Source organism: Myodes glareolus, chromosome 5, assembly GCF_982192425.1.
Source record: "Myodes glareolus chromosome 5, mMyoGla1.1, whole genome shotgun sequence".
Classification (NCBI taxonomy): domain Eukaryota; kingdom Metazoa; phylum Chordata; class Mammalia; order Rodentia; family Cricetidae; genus Myodes; species Myodes glareolus.
In genome coordinates this window covers 38,992,153-39,005,310 of record NC_142030.1, presented here as the reverse complement: position 1 = coordinate 39,005,310, position 13,158 = coordinate 38,992,153, and the positions used below count along the sequence as shown (strand labels likewise).

At 36.9% G+C, this 13,158-nt stretch overlaps 1 pseudogene; it reads right to left on the bottom strand.

Moving 5' to 3' along the window:
• Positions 1 to 4,843: 4,843 nt before the first annotated feature.
• Positions 4,844 to 5,277, bottom strand: LOC125391930 (small ribosomal subunit protein eS19 pseudogene; annotated as a pseudogene).
• Positions 5,278 to 13,158: the final 7,881 nt, after the last annotated feature.

Here is a 13,158-nt window from a genome sequence, read left to right as displayed (position 1 = left end):
ACACTCAGCAATTTCTTCAACACCATGCTAGCCTGCATACAGCCATGCTCCCCACCATGATGAACTGAACCTCTGAACTGAAAGCAAGTCACCTCAAATAATAATTTTCTTCATAAGAGTTGACATGGTCATGGTGTCTCTTCACAGCAATAGCAAATCCTTTGTAAAATTGGTACCTCAAGTCCACAATTCAATTGACTGCTATTGTATTTTATGCACACCACACCAAAGCACGTGAATTCTCTGAAGTGAATGGGATAAAGAGGATGTTTCCAACAGTATCAAGATTTCTGCCCTCAAGATAATGCGAAAGAGCTGGCTTTGCCTTCTCCTCTACAGATTTTTGAAAGAGAGGGAGGGCTGCAATATAAGGCTCAAAGAGAATGTCTCACATTGCTAAATCTTCTCAATAGAGAAAACTGAATATTAAAAGAGAATATAGACAATGTTCTGGGAATAATATACATATACATATGTTCAAAATTAATTTGGAGTCTATTTTCTCCTCAAATGTTCTTTATGAAATGCCCCATAGAACGGATTATTTCAGAGAATTGCCAAACCAAATTCATACTCAGTTTATTTTACAGTAACTTCTAAAAGCTAATATTATTTCATTAATAATGGAACGTAATTACATACCTAGAGGAATGAAACACATGAGACAGACATGGTTATAAATGCAATCTGATTTCCATTGAGGTAGCTGTCACAACCAAGATGTCAGGAGGCATCCGTCTAAGGGAAGAGCGTGTAACCACAGAAAGCATCAAGGCAGCTTTCTAGCCTTTGTGTATGGCACATTGGCATCTGCACGAAATCGGGCAAAAGGCAAAAATATTAGGATAATCAGCCCTGGATAGAATCTACTATGATTGTTTTGTTTAACGTGTTGATAAACTTCCTTTTAAATACTCATGTTGATATCTACAGATTTGTACTACACTTAGACTTCAGCAGAGAAACATCTTCCCCCCCTTTAATTGATTTTTATTGAGCTCTACATCTTTTCCTGCCTCTCCTATCCCCTCTTCAACCTTCCCCCAAGGTCGCCATGCTACTAATTTACTCAAGAGATCCTGTCTTTTTCTACTTCTCATGTAGCTTAGATCTCTGTAAGTCTAGCAGAGAAACATCTTACTGCAATAGGCAGTAGTTAACACGGTAGTTAACTCACAACTGGTCACAGTGCAGAGAGTAAGTGACGGGAGTGCTTATCCCCAAATAGACATTAACATCATCTTATCGGGGATGCAGGGAATATCCCAGAAGATGGGGCAGAGAGAATGCAAAAACCAGAGGATAGGGAGGCATTTGATCAAAAGTTATCTCTTGCATATGACATGTCATTGTACTTAAGGACTCACTTCAGTTGTAGTTTCTTACAGAAGACCTGAATAAGACTGCATCCACATTTCATCATGTATGGATTTCATGAGTCTCCACTCTTCCTTGAAGTATTATTGTTTGTTAAGAGCTGCTGGGAGAAAGAGGAGGGTCACTTTCTTTAGTGGTTTAGCCACTTTTAAACTGCCAATATTTCAGTAAACAAGTTCCCATTGATGCAAATACAAGGTACCCTAATTAAACTCAATAGGTCATATGCAAAAAAGAAGACATGAAAATAGTGTGAAGACTGGATTGAAGAAGGGTTTTAGAGAAAGAAACAGGGAAAAAGAGAGAGCAACGAGGGGTAAAAACAACTAAAATTCATTATATAAATTTAGGAAACTGCCAATATCAAAAGAAAGAGCAGTGGTTGTTAAGAGGTCAGTGGAGATGGGACAAACGATAAATTCACAGTGGCGTATGGGAAAATTTGGAAAGTTGAAATTATTTTATATGATACGATTATCTGTGGGTGCATGGCATTATGCCTTTGCCAAGACCAGTAAAATTTTACAGCATAACAAGTGACTTTGAAAGCAAAGCACCTATTTTTGTCAATAATAACACCTTGTTAGTGGTCCATCAGCTGTCACAAATGCACCACAGTTATGGGTGAGCTGAAAAATAAGGACATCCAGTGACAGAAAAAGGGGGGCCTGGAATACGTGGGGCGTCTGCTTTCTGCTCAATTTTTCTGTCAGTCTCCAATTGCTCTACGAATGAAATTCATTTTAAAAAGACAATGTCTTGATGCAAATGATCCTCTAAAATCCCCTGGCAAAACAGTTTATTCTATCACATTCCAGATGTTATTACTGAAACTCAACTATTAGTCAGTAATAGAAGAATGCAGGGAACTTCTGACACACTAAAGTAGTATGTCTCAGACACGGTCACCTAGTAGTTAACAGAAGCCTAGAGGTAAATGGACAAGTTTGTCCCTAGACTCTGGAGATGTTCTGTTCAATACAGTAGCTGTTAGAAACATCTTTGTGGTTTGTCCTAAAAAGGATATCACTCACAGTTTAGGAGATCTTGAAGGGGCATAATTGGGAGGAAGAAACATCTTTAAAAAAAAAAAACAGGAAAGATAAAGGATATGCTGCTAAGTTTTAAAGATTACGAACAAGTGTACTTTTCTGATTATGTTGTTTCAATTATAATGTTTCTCAGGCATAAAAATAACTTGGATTAAACTTTTCTATTTTGCTTGTCCATAATGTAAGTTCCTGGATGCTAAATAAAGAGCAAAAGCATCTCATTCCCTGTGGGCAACTTTTAAGAATCCATAATCTTAACCACTTTCCTAAGTGATTATTGTTTAAAAGGTTATGATTTCTTTCTTTGACTGAAAAAATAACCAGTTTTAAAACACTGCATGTATTTATCTGTTTGCTGACAGAATATGCCTGGATGCACAAGACTATATAGGATCATAGAAGAATTAATGAGGAGACAAAGCCTTCTTCCCAGGATGTGCTTCAATGAAAGGGAATATTACATTGTAACGGATCAAGATATATGTAATATGAGAAAACGTTGACAAGTGGTGTTGTAGCTCTACAAGAAAACATAATATAATAACAAATGGCATATGAATACAACATTAATTGCTATTGTAACATGAAATGCTGCATTCCATTGGGTTATGCAAGAGAACGACTTTATGGATTTTCCATATTAAGTCTTATGTGCATCATAAAGTCAAGATGTGTGCTTTTAAATACTGCTATGTTCTTTAAATTTAAGTTTTAACAATCATACCATTTGATATAACTGTCTACTTCTTCAAATGTAAAATTGGAACATGCTAAGCATTTCTTCCTTCTTGGTTTAGTCTATTGTTAATCCAGGTTAGGTTGATGTTTAAATGTCATGTTGAGAAGTATAAAATGATGTCCCGCTATAAGATCTCAGAATATTCTCAATGTGAAAGTGACTCTTCGGGCTGGGAAAGGGCTCACAATATTGGAACTGGAAAAGGGATATGGAATAATTCACAGAATTTTCTCCATTCTCCCACACTAGCATTCAGAGTTTTGGTGATGACTTTTTACTTAATAGCCGTATTAGAAGGAATCAAATTATTTGTCTAATTACAAAATCAAATAACCTGCCCCTCCTTCTAATTACCATTTGTTGCCCCGGTGTCACAGTCCAGTGGGACAAATGGAGCCTGAAGAAGATGGACTACAAAGGTACTTTAAACCATATTTTCCACGCATCTGTGTTTGTCTAAGATGAGCTAAATAGAAAGCATCCACCCAGCATTTCTCAGTGATAAAAATGTGGATTTTATCTAAGTGGCCCATGAAGCTGTTTCTGCACTAAGTGCTCTCTAGTGTAGAATCATCATTAAGGGAAAGACGGTGGAATCACTTGCATCATAGGTGTAAGTACCTCTTAATTAGTTTAGAGAACTAGTATAGACTTCACTTTAGTCTCCTATGCCCCCAAAGATTTACCCCAATTCTTAGGTATGTATACTGCTCAGAAAACTAATACATCCACACCCCATATAGATATGTCAGAGAGACTTTACCTGCCTTTGGAGGACAAAAGAAGTTGTGCTACAGGATAGAAAAATGCTAGAATTTGCATGTACAACTTTGCTTATTCCATCTCGGGTGGACTGCAAAGTATTTCACATACTGTGGTACTCATCATCCCTGGAGTCCAGGGTGAATGCAGAGGATCTTACACAGAACCTTCGTAACTGAGCATAGCATCTCCTCAAGTTAGCCTCAGCACCATGCTATATTTAGCTACTAATAGCCCAGAAGTCTGATGTAATGGTGATTTTATTATTATCATTTTCGGTTACAATAATACTACAAGCTATGGGACAAGACTAACCTCCTCTAATAATTGAGTTCAATGCTTCTTACTTCTAAATGAGATGGAAATATCCACCATACAAAACTATTGCAGGAATACAGGGGTACACATATTTATGGGTACAGATGCACAGTTGTCAGCTTCTATAATCAAGTTTACGGGCAATTATTATGGGGAATACTCAGATGTGCTCTCTTTGTAGCTATTCATACAGGCAGAAATATCTGCTGCCAGTTCATTTTTGGCTAATGACCTATCTGTCCTCTAATAGTGCCCAACACAGTAAAAATAATAGGCCTTGGTATCAGTAACTGCGAGCTGCCAAAAACAATCTTGGATTTTAATTCTATTTAAAGAGAAGGAGACAAATCATCTTTTAAAATGAATCTTTCTTTTCTATGAATGAGGCAATTTTTTTATTAACTTATAAAAATTTCTACTTCCTCCCCTCCTCCCAATACCCTCCCATTCCTCCCACTCCCTCTCCTCCTCCCTCTCCAGTCCTAAGAGCAGTCAGGGTTTCCTGCCCTGTGGGAAGTTCAAGTTCCTCCCCACTCCCTCCAGGTCTAGGAAGGTGAGCATCCAAACAGACTAGGATCCGCAAAATTAACCCAGCATTCTTTGTTCTAATGCTTCTTGTTGGCAGCTGCCACCTGTCCGGCAATCCTGTCCAGATCTCTCTGTCCCTGAGGTGTTAGTTTGCGGCCCCCATCTTGGTCCTTTCCCACCATTTTCAGACCCTCCAGGGCTTGGAGAACACGGCGGGCCACACTCTTGGAGCCTCTGCTGAAGTGGCTTTCTCTGCTGTCCTCCATAGATCTTAGTCATGAAGCCAACCCCGGGACCATCACGCAGGTACAAGGTGCCATGCTGGAGAAGCTGCTCGTGTGTAGAACCATATCTCATTATAGGGGGCAAGCTCTTTATGTTGGCCAGCTTGACTGTGTTCACCCATTCGGGGACTTTCAGCTTCCCGGACTTTTTGAGGAAGGCTGCCAGAGCTCTGATGAACTCCTGCTGGTTAATATCTTTTAGAATAACTCCAGGCATCATGCAGCCTCCACGCTGCTAGCCAGGGGAAAGGGCTAAAATGAATCTTTCATTGGCAAATGAATCAATTTCTGGAGCCTTAGAGGATAGGGAAAATAGCCAAATAGATAAACCCCAACATTCTCAGATAGACAGACAGCCCCATCAACACAACACCAGGAGAAAATGAGACAGATCCAGAAGAAGGAAAATTTAACAAGAAAACAGATCCAGAAGCTTCAAAAAGTCAATAATATGAGAGAAAGGGGAAGCGGTAGAAATGGTTCCATCTCAAAAGACATTAGGTAGACACATAACTCTAATGAGATATAAGAACTTTGAATCTTAATCCAAAAATTTTATACAATATGCTTTTGAGAATACTTCTGAAAATTGGGAAAGGAACTGATTTTTACTAATTCTTAATTTGGAGCCAGTATTGTTAATAATCACTATTGTTAAGGCCCAAGTATTTAAATTTATCAACATGTCTGTAATGTAGTCTTAAATTACCCTGGATAAATACACTAACAACTTGATAAAACACAAAACAATGAAACACACAGAAGCACAGTGTTTGTACAAAAGAATAAACATGCAAAGCACATGTTATGCTCAGCACAAGCTGACCCTAAGGGGTAGGTATTCATTACTCTTTGAATCAGCTGGATGTTTGAACATGGCTAGAACAACGCAAATGAAAAGTATTATACCACCTCAGCTTGACTCCTGACCTTATTTCTGACCCATATAGCCTTGGCTTAGTGACTTAATCGTTTTGTACCTCACATTCATCATATATAAATAAAAACATTATCAGTGTCTTTCTCAGAACAGTGTCATAACTGTTGCAGGTGTGAAAATCCACATGCCCTTCACAGTACAATGTCTAACATGCACCATGTTCTATGAACAGTTTGGCCTCTAGTGCAGAAAAGTGCTCAAGATACAGAGCTGAAAATTGTAGGTACCCATGTCTTTTTCCCTTTTCTTCCTGGCGATTTACAGGGCTGTTTGACCTCTGGCTCCCTGGAGATTCTGCACTAGCACTGGCTTGAGGGTATAGTTTAGAAAGAACTTGGCTCTCTTTTGTTATGGTGATTCCACCTGTAAACAAGGTTTCAGCTGGGCCACGCCTGCCTCCCCCCGCAGCTGATTCTGCCTGAGGCACCAGGCACCTGTCATCCTATTCCACTGCTCCTGATGGGAGGGGGTTGTGCCCTTTTGCCCTCTTGCCCACTGGTATAAATATCCGACTTGAGTTTAATAAAGTGGCCATTTACTCTGTGGTGAATGAGAAGGTCTCTTTGTGTCGTGTGTTTAAACCCTTAGGACAATCGTCCATTCTCGTGGACTTGGTTCGGTAAAGTGCGCTCCTGGATTGGGCCTGGGTATCCACAGAAAAGTGCAGAGGCTAACAGAAAACTGCAAGAGCACCCCGAATCAAGTTTCTCTTATGACTGCCATCACTAACAAGCTACCATCTCCACAACTTCCTAATGACACCTGAGGCAAATCCAGTTCTAACAGATTTATCAGAGATGCTCCACCATGCACAATGAGCATGGAGAACCACAGCATCCTGGTCATGGGACAGGCAACTATACGTCTGAGTTGCAGGCCCCACCCTCCCATTTTTTGTCCTGTTTTAGCTTTCTGTACCTTCTTGGTTTTGATCATAGAAACTTCAATTTATGGTGAATTTACATATGCATTGAAATTGTTCCAAATATTATAAAGTCTCTTAATGTGTTTGGTAAAGCAACATGAACCTGGTGTCTCATCCTTCTCACTTCTGGAAATGAAACTGAGTGGGAATGAAATGACAGAAAACTTTTTCTCTGTTTTATTACTTGGATCTGAAAGGGAACTCACTTGTACATATTACCAAATTTGTACCAGATTCCCAAAGGGATAAACCAAAGATCATTAGCTCTCCAAAGAATGTGAATATTTAAGAAATGTCATTGGCTCTGGGGGAATACTTCTTAATTTAAAAGAAGTATTGAGATATTATCAGACTATAAAACATATGCAGAGCTGCAAGGATGAGTAAAATTACTTTGGAAAAATCATTCAAAGTATAAAAGAGGAGAATACATTAAAAGGTCAGAAATTTAGTTTTCAATGGCTAGGAGAGGGGCATCAGAGACTGGGAGGAGGGAATTCTTTACAGATAGCACTGTATCTGCAGGATAGTGCATCCAAGACCCCAAGAAGACAACAGTATCAGTGAGCACAAGTCTTTGTATAAAATCACACATCACACACTACTCACTTGTAACTGGAACATACTCTCCCAAATCATTAAGTAATCTCTAGATCCTTAAGGTGATATAAGTGGTATAAATGTAGAGAATATATTGGGTCCCTTAAGAAAGGAGACTATTATTTGTGTACAATACAGATGCAATCATTTCCAAATATTTTCAATACATGGTTGGTTGGCTGGAGATAAATCAGGATGACTCTCTCTCTCTCTCTCTCTCTCTCTCTCTCTCTGTGTGTGTGTGTGTGTGTGTGTGTGTACATAGTATACACTCAGTGCACATGAATGCATATCAAAATATACACACCATAGACATCATAGGCACACAGTAAAAATCATAATATATGTAAAATTGAAATGTTTGAAAGCTGAAGTGTTTTATAGAGAAGGGATATCTCACACTATACAAAAATGAGCATAAGTTAGATCAAATATTGGGTTTAATCAATAAGATAAAGTTGATAATGGTAAGAGGAATTTTGATAGAACAATAAACACACTGGAATCTAATGGATAGATATAAGCAAATTACAGAAGTTGGGAAATTTATATTCGATCTTTTCAGTAATCTAGACATAAGTATACATAGTATACACAGTATATACATCTTACTGTATGGTGCATTGGTAATCCACATAAATCATCTTAAACCAACACACACGAGCTGTGTGCTTTTCTCCTCCTCCCCCTCTAACTCACTGTTCTCTAATATTCCATGAATCAGTGCATGTTGCTAACCATGCATTCAGTATTTTATATCAAAGCCATTCACTTGAGAAAAGAGTGCAGGCTGAGACTTTGAAAGTCCCTTAAGTACTAAGTCATGCAGGAAAGAATGATGACTCCATTTTCTAGTTACTCGTTGCTGGGGATGAAGTGACTTCTGTTAGAAAAAATGAGGGATAAAATCATTTTGTCATATTTCTTAATATGGTATTTTTGCCATATAAGGATAGGTTAAGACAGGATTGCAATCTCAAGTTCATAATTTGAAGAGTGGGAATCTTTTAGTGATATCTACTCGTGTCTGTGGAAATAACTAAGTATTTTTTTTTATCATCTAATTGTGGTAACCTTCCATCCTTTCATTTGTGTTTGTCCTGGACTTCTTGTGTACAGTTATTGCCAGTGAAAGATATACATACTTTAATTTTGTAGAAAAATAATTAGCCTCCAGATGCATGAATTAAGGACTAAAAAATGCATGGAAGTTAGACAGCCTGAATCAGTTATGTAAGTCAGTGCTTTATTGGTATTGCTGTGAAGATACATAAAGTACAAATTGTAACTTGAATAGTGTTCAACATAAATGCTTGTGTCTACTTTTTAGATTTTATTTTTAAAACTTTATTTGTATATCTGTGTATGTATATGCATGTGATACAGTGCCCCCACAGAGCACAGAAGAAATGTCAGATCCCCTAGAGCTAGAGTTACAGGCAGTTGGAAGTCCTCTGATGTGGCTGCTGGGGACTGTACTTGAATCCCTCCTAAGAGCAGTACTTGCTCTCAAACCTTGTGGTCCCTTTCCAGCCCCTAAACATAACTTCTTAATTTTCTACATTTTCTCCTTTACTTTCTGGATATTTCTGTTCAGAAAGTAAGTTTTCCAAACTTTCATTGTTATTGTTACTTTATACTGAAATTGAAAAGTATTAGATTGGATGAAAGATCACTTGTCCTTCTGGGATGGAAGTCAAAATTTGAAATATCTCCTCTGTTTGGTTTGACAGAGGTCATGTCTGTCTGTGACCTCACAGAGCTTCCTCGTAACCTCTTCATTCATTATTCTGTTAAGTTGACAGCATTCCTTCCCATTAAAATCTACTTACACCTCTAATGAAATGTATTAAAGTTAATAGTTAAGAGCTTTGTAACCATTTTCTTTTTCGTTGCAAATCTGAGATTTACCACTTGGTTTCTAAAATATGAAAATTACTTATTTTCTCTCCATTTGTAAAATAGAGATAATATCATATTTTTTCCGTAAGAACATTTTGGGAATTATTTCATTGGTACTTGAGAAAAGTAGAATGTTTTAAAGAACATTATAAACAGAGCATTATAAATGTGCAATAAATGTCATATATCACTGTGCCAAAAGTATATGTAATGAAGAAGCCACTTTGCTTCACCAATCTTCCTAATGTAAGCCATAAAAAGAATGATTTTCTCTACAACCCAAATGAACATGCTCTCAAAACGAACAATTTCATATCCTGAAATCTGCTACTTAAAAGCTACAAGATGCTCAGCTCATCATTACTACAATTTCCTTAGCTATGAAACCACGTTTGGATATTGAGGGTCTTTTCACATCTCTACAATTAATATTTTTAAAGAATCCAGAGTACAGATGTTCATTACATATTTAGTCATGTTTGCTGCAAAATGATGACTGAAATAACAGAAAATGTGTGAAAAAATTAAAATAGTTTTAAAAGTTATCCACTTTGTATCAGACAGCATTGCAGGCAATTTTCATGTATGAATTTTGTAAATATAACTCAATATTTTAAATGTTAATGGAGAACATCATTCTTCTATTTCAGAACTAAACCCCATAATATCAGTAATTTTCCTAAGTAGTTAATAAATATTTATTTACTCTGTGAGAAATTAAATATTACCTTGTCCCAAGATCTGTGTTGAACATGCAATATAATAAGAAAAATCATAATGACTTAATATGTAAATGAACTTTTATTTATGCTCTATCAAATTTTCACAAATTGGGTGGTTTTAAATAGCACACATTTGTTAGCAGGTAATTGTGTAACTCAAGTATTGAGTTCTTTAATTCTCTATCATGGATCTCATTAGGCTTAGCTGAGGCTGTGTTGATCCCTGAGGTTCTGGTTGCTTGACTATTTTAGTATCTGAGGCTGTCTGAAACCAATTACTTATGGTCTCTTCCTTAATCAACAGAACCTACAGCATTATTATTCTCTGGTTATCCTCCCACAGTTACCATTGCTTCTACACAGCACAGCTATGAAGATGGCATCTGAATTTGAAAGATACTCAAAGCTAAAACGTCTCCCTCAAAAGCCTACCTACCTCCTTTGCTGTAAAACATAACACATTAACAGGTTGCTAGGATTAGGCCACGGCCATCTTTGGGCACCAATATTTTATCTTCTTAAAAAATATTTTGTGAAAAAAGTAAATCATTTTCTTGAAAAAACACCATAAGTAGCTTCAAAGATAAGCCATATTCAGCTAAAGACGTGAGTAGTGATACATTTTATGAAATACCTGCAAATAGAATATTCAAAGAATCCCTGAAGTTCAATCAGAACATGACAAAAAAAGCTAATCAAAATATGGACATGTTAAACAAATATTTTAGAAAACAAGAACCATATATAAAACATAGCACATAAATATTAGTATAATCATTAGGCAAACACAAATGTGACTCATGACAACATGTCACTGTCCCGATGTAAGGATGAGCACAATAGTGATGGCAATCACAGGGTAGTATCTTATCAGATAGTCATTAAATAAAAACAGGAAATAGCAGCTATTAGTGAGGAAGCAGGACACCTAGACCTTCATATTACTGAGAATGAAAAGTGGCACACTTGTAAATACATGGTCTTAACTTTCAAGCAACAAGACAGGTTTGTATGTTAACAAATTAATCTTTTATTCTGAGCATTGTTTTACTGTATTAATATAGTTTATCAGCATTTTTACTGAAGATGTTTTCAGTTATTGATGACTATGAAAAATGCTGAATTGCAACATTTCTTGTAGAATTTTAAAAGTGGTCTTCATTTCTCTAATGTCAAGTAGCAATGGGAAATAGGAGCTGTTGCTTGAAATTATGATAATGACAATAGTCCCTCATTTCAAAGAAAATATGTTTAAAATAAAAAAAATGACCCATTACAATGTTAGGGCATAAATGGATTAAATAGTAACAGGAAATATTTGTTATCCTTTACTTAAAATAAATGCATATTTGACAAATCATTTCTATGTGTATAAAACAGCAAGAAACACATACACAATTCTCATAAATATAAGTTCAGAACCTTCACTGTAGCACTATTAATAAAAGCTCCAAACTAGGATCAACTTAATTGTCCAACATGTTGAAAACAATAATGTTCCATGCAGTAAAATGTTATGTGAAAACAAAACATAATACATGACACATGTGGTGGCTTGAATTAGAATGACCCCCATAGGATAATCAATTTAAGTGCTGATTCTGCATTTCGTGAAACTGTTTAGGAATGGTTAGAAGGTATGTGCTTTTTGAGGGAGGTGTGATGTTGTTGGAGGAGGTGTCACTATGGGTGGCTTTGCATTTTCAAAATCCCTGCTATTGCCAGCTCTCTCGCTCTCTCTCTCTCTCTCTCTCTCTCCCCCTCCCTCCCCCCTCCCATACCGTGTGTGTGTGTGTGTGTGTGTGTGTGTGTGTGTGTGTGTGTGTGTGTTTGTATGTATGCGCTTTGTGCTTCTGTATCAGAATGTGAACCCTCAGCTGCTGCTCCAGGCCATGTCTTTCTGCTTTCCTCCATGCATGCTGCCATGTGGGTCTGGAACTGTGACTACCAAAAACCACTGTCTTTTATAATATGCCTTGGTCATGGTGTCTCTGCAGAGAAATTGAAAACTACCTAAAACAACATATTACTTAGAGTAACTTGAAAGCCTTCACAAAAGATTTTAATTAGAAGAAATACATAAATCAATGTTTTTGTTTCTAAATATGATCATAACATAAAAATATGTGGTTAAATAAAGGTGTTTCACTGGCTTTTGTAACACTTTTGATAGCACATTCCATAATTAATTCAACTTTGATAACGATGAGATCCTATCTTTTTTTAAAACTGTTTTATTGAGCTATATATTTTTTCTCTACTCCCTTCCCTTTCTCATCCCTCCCCTTCTTTCTTCTTCCATGAATCACATGATCCCAATTTGCTCAGACAATCTTGTCTTTTTCAACTTCCCATGTAGATTAGATCCATGTATGTCTCTCTTAGGGTTCTCTTTGTTGTCCATGTTCTCTGAGACTGTGAGTTATAGGTTGGTTTTTCTTTGCTTTAGGCCTAAAAGCCACTTATAAGTGAGTACATATTATATTTGTCTGGATTATCTCACTCAGTATGATGTTTTCTAGATCCATCCATTTGCCTGAAAATTTCAAGATGTTCTTATTTTTTTTCCATTGTGTAGTACACTGTTGTGCAAATGTACCACATCTTTATCCATTCTTCAGTTGAGGGGCATTTAGGTTGTGTCCAGGTTCTGGCTATGACAAATAATGCTGCTATGAACACAGTTGAGTGCATGTCCTTGTAATATGATTGAACACCCTTTGGCTATATACCCAAAAATGGTATTGCTGGGTCTTGAGGTAGGTTGTTTCCTAATTTTCTGAGAAAACTCTATACTGATTGCCAAAGTAGCTGTACCTCCAGCAGCAATGGAGGAGTGTTCCTTTTATCTTACTTCCTCTCCAGCATAAGTTGTCATCACTGTCTTTGATTTTGACCATTCTTATTGATGTAAGATCTCAAAGTTGTTTCGATTTGCATTTCTCTAATGGCTAAGGATGTTGAGCATTTTCTTGTCTTTCAGCCATTTTAGATTTCTCTGTTGAGAGT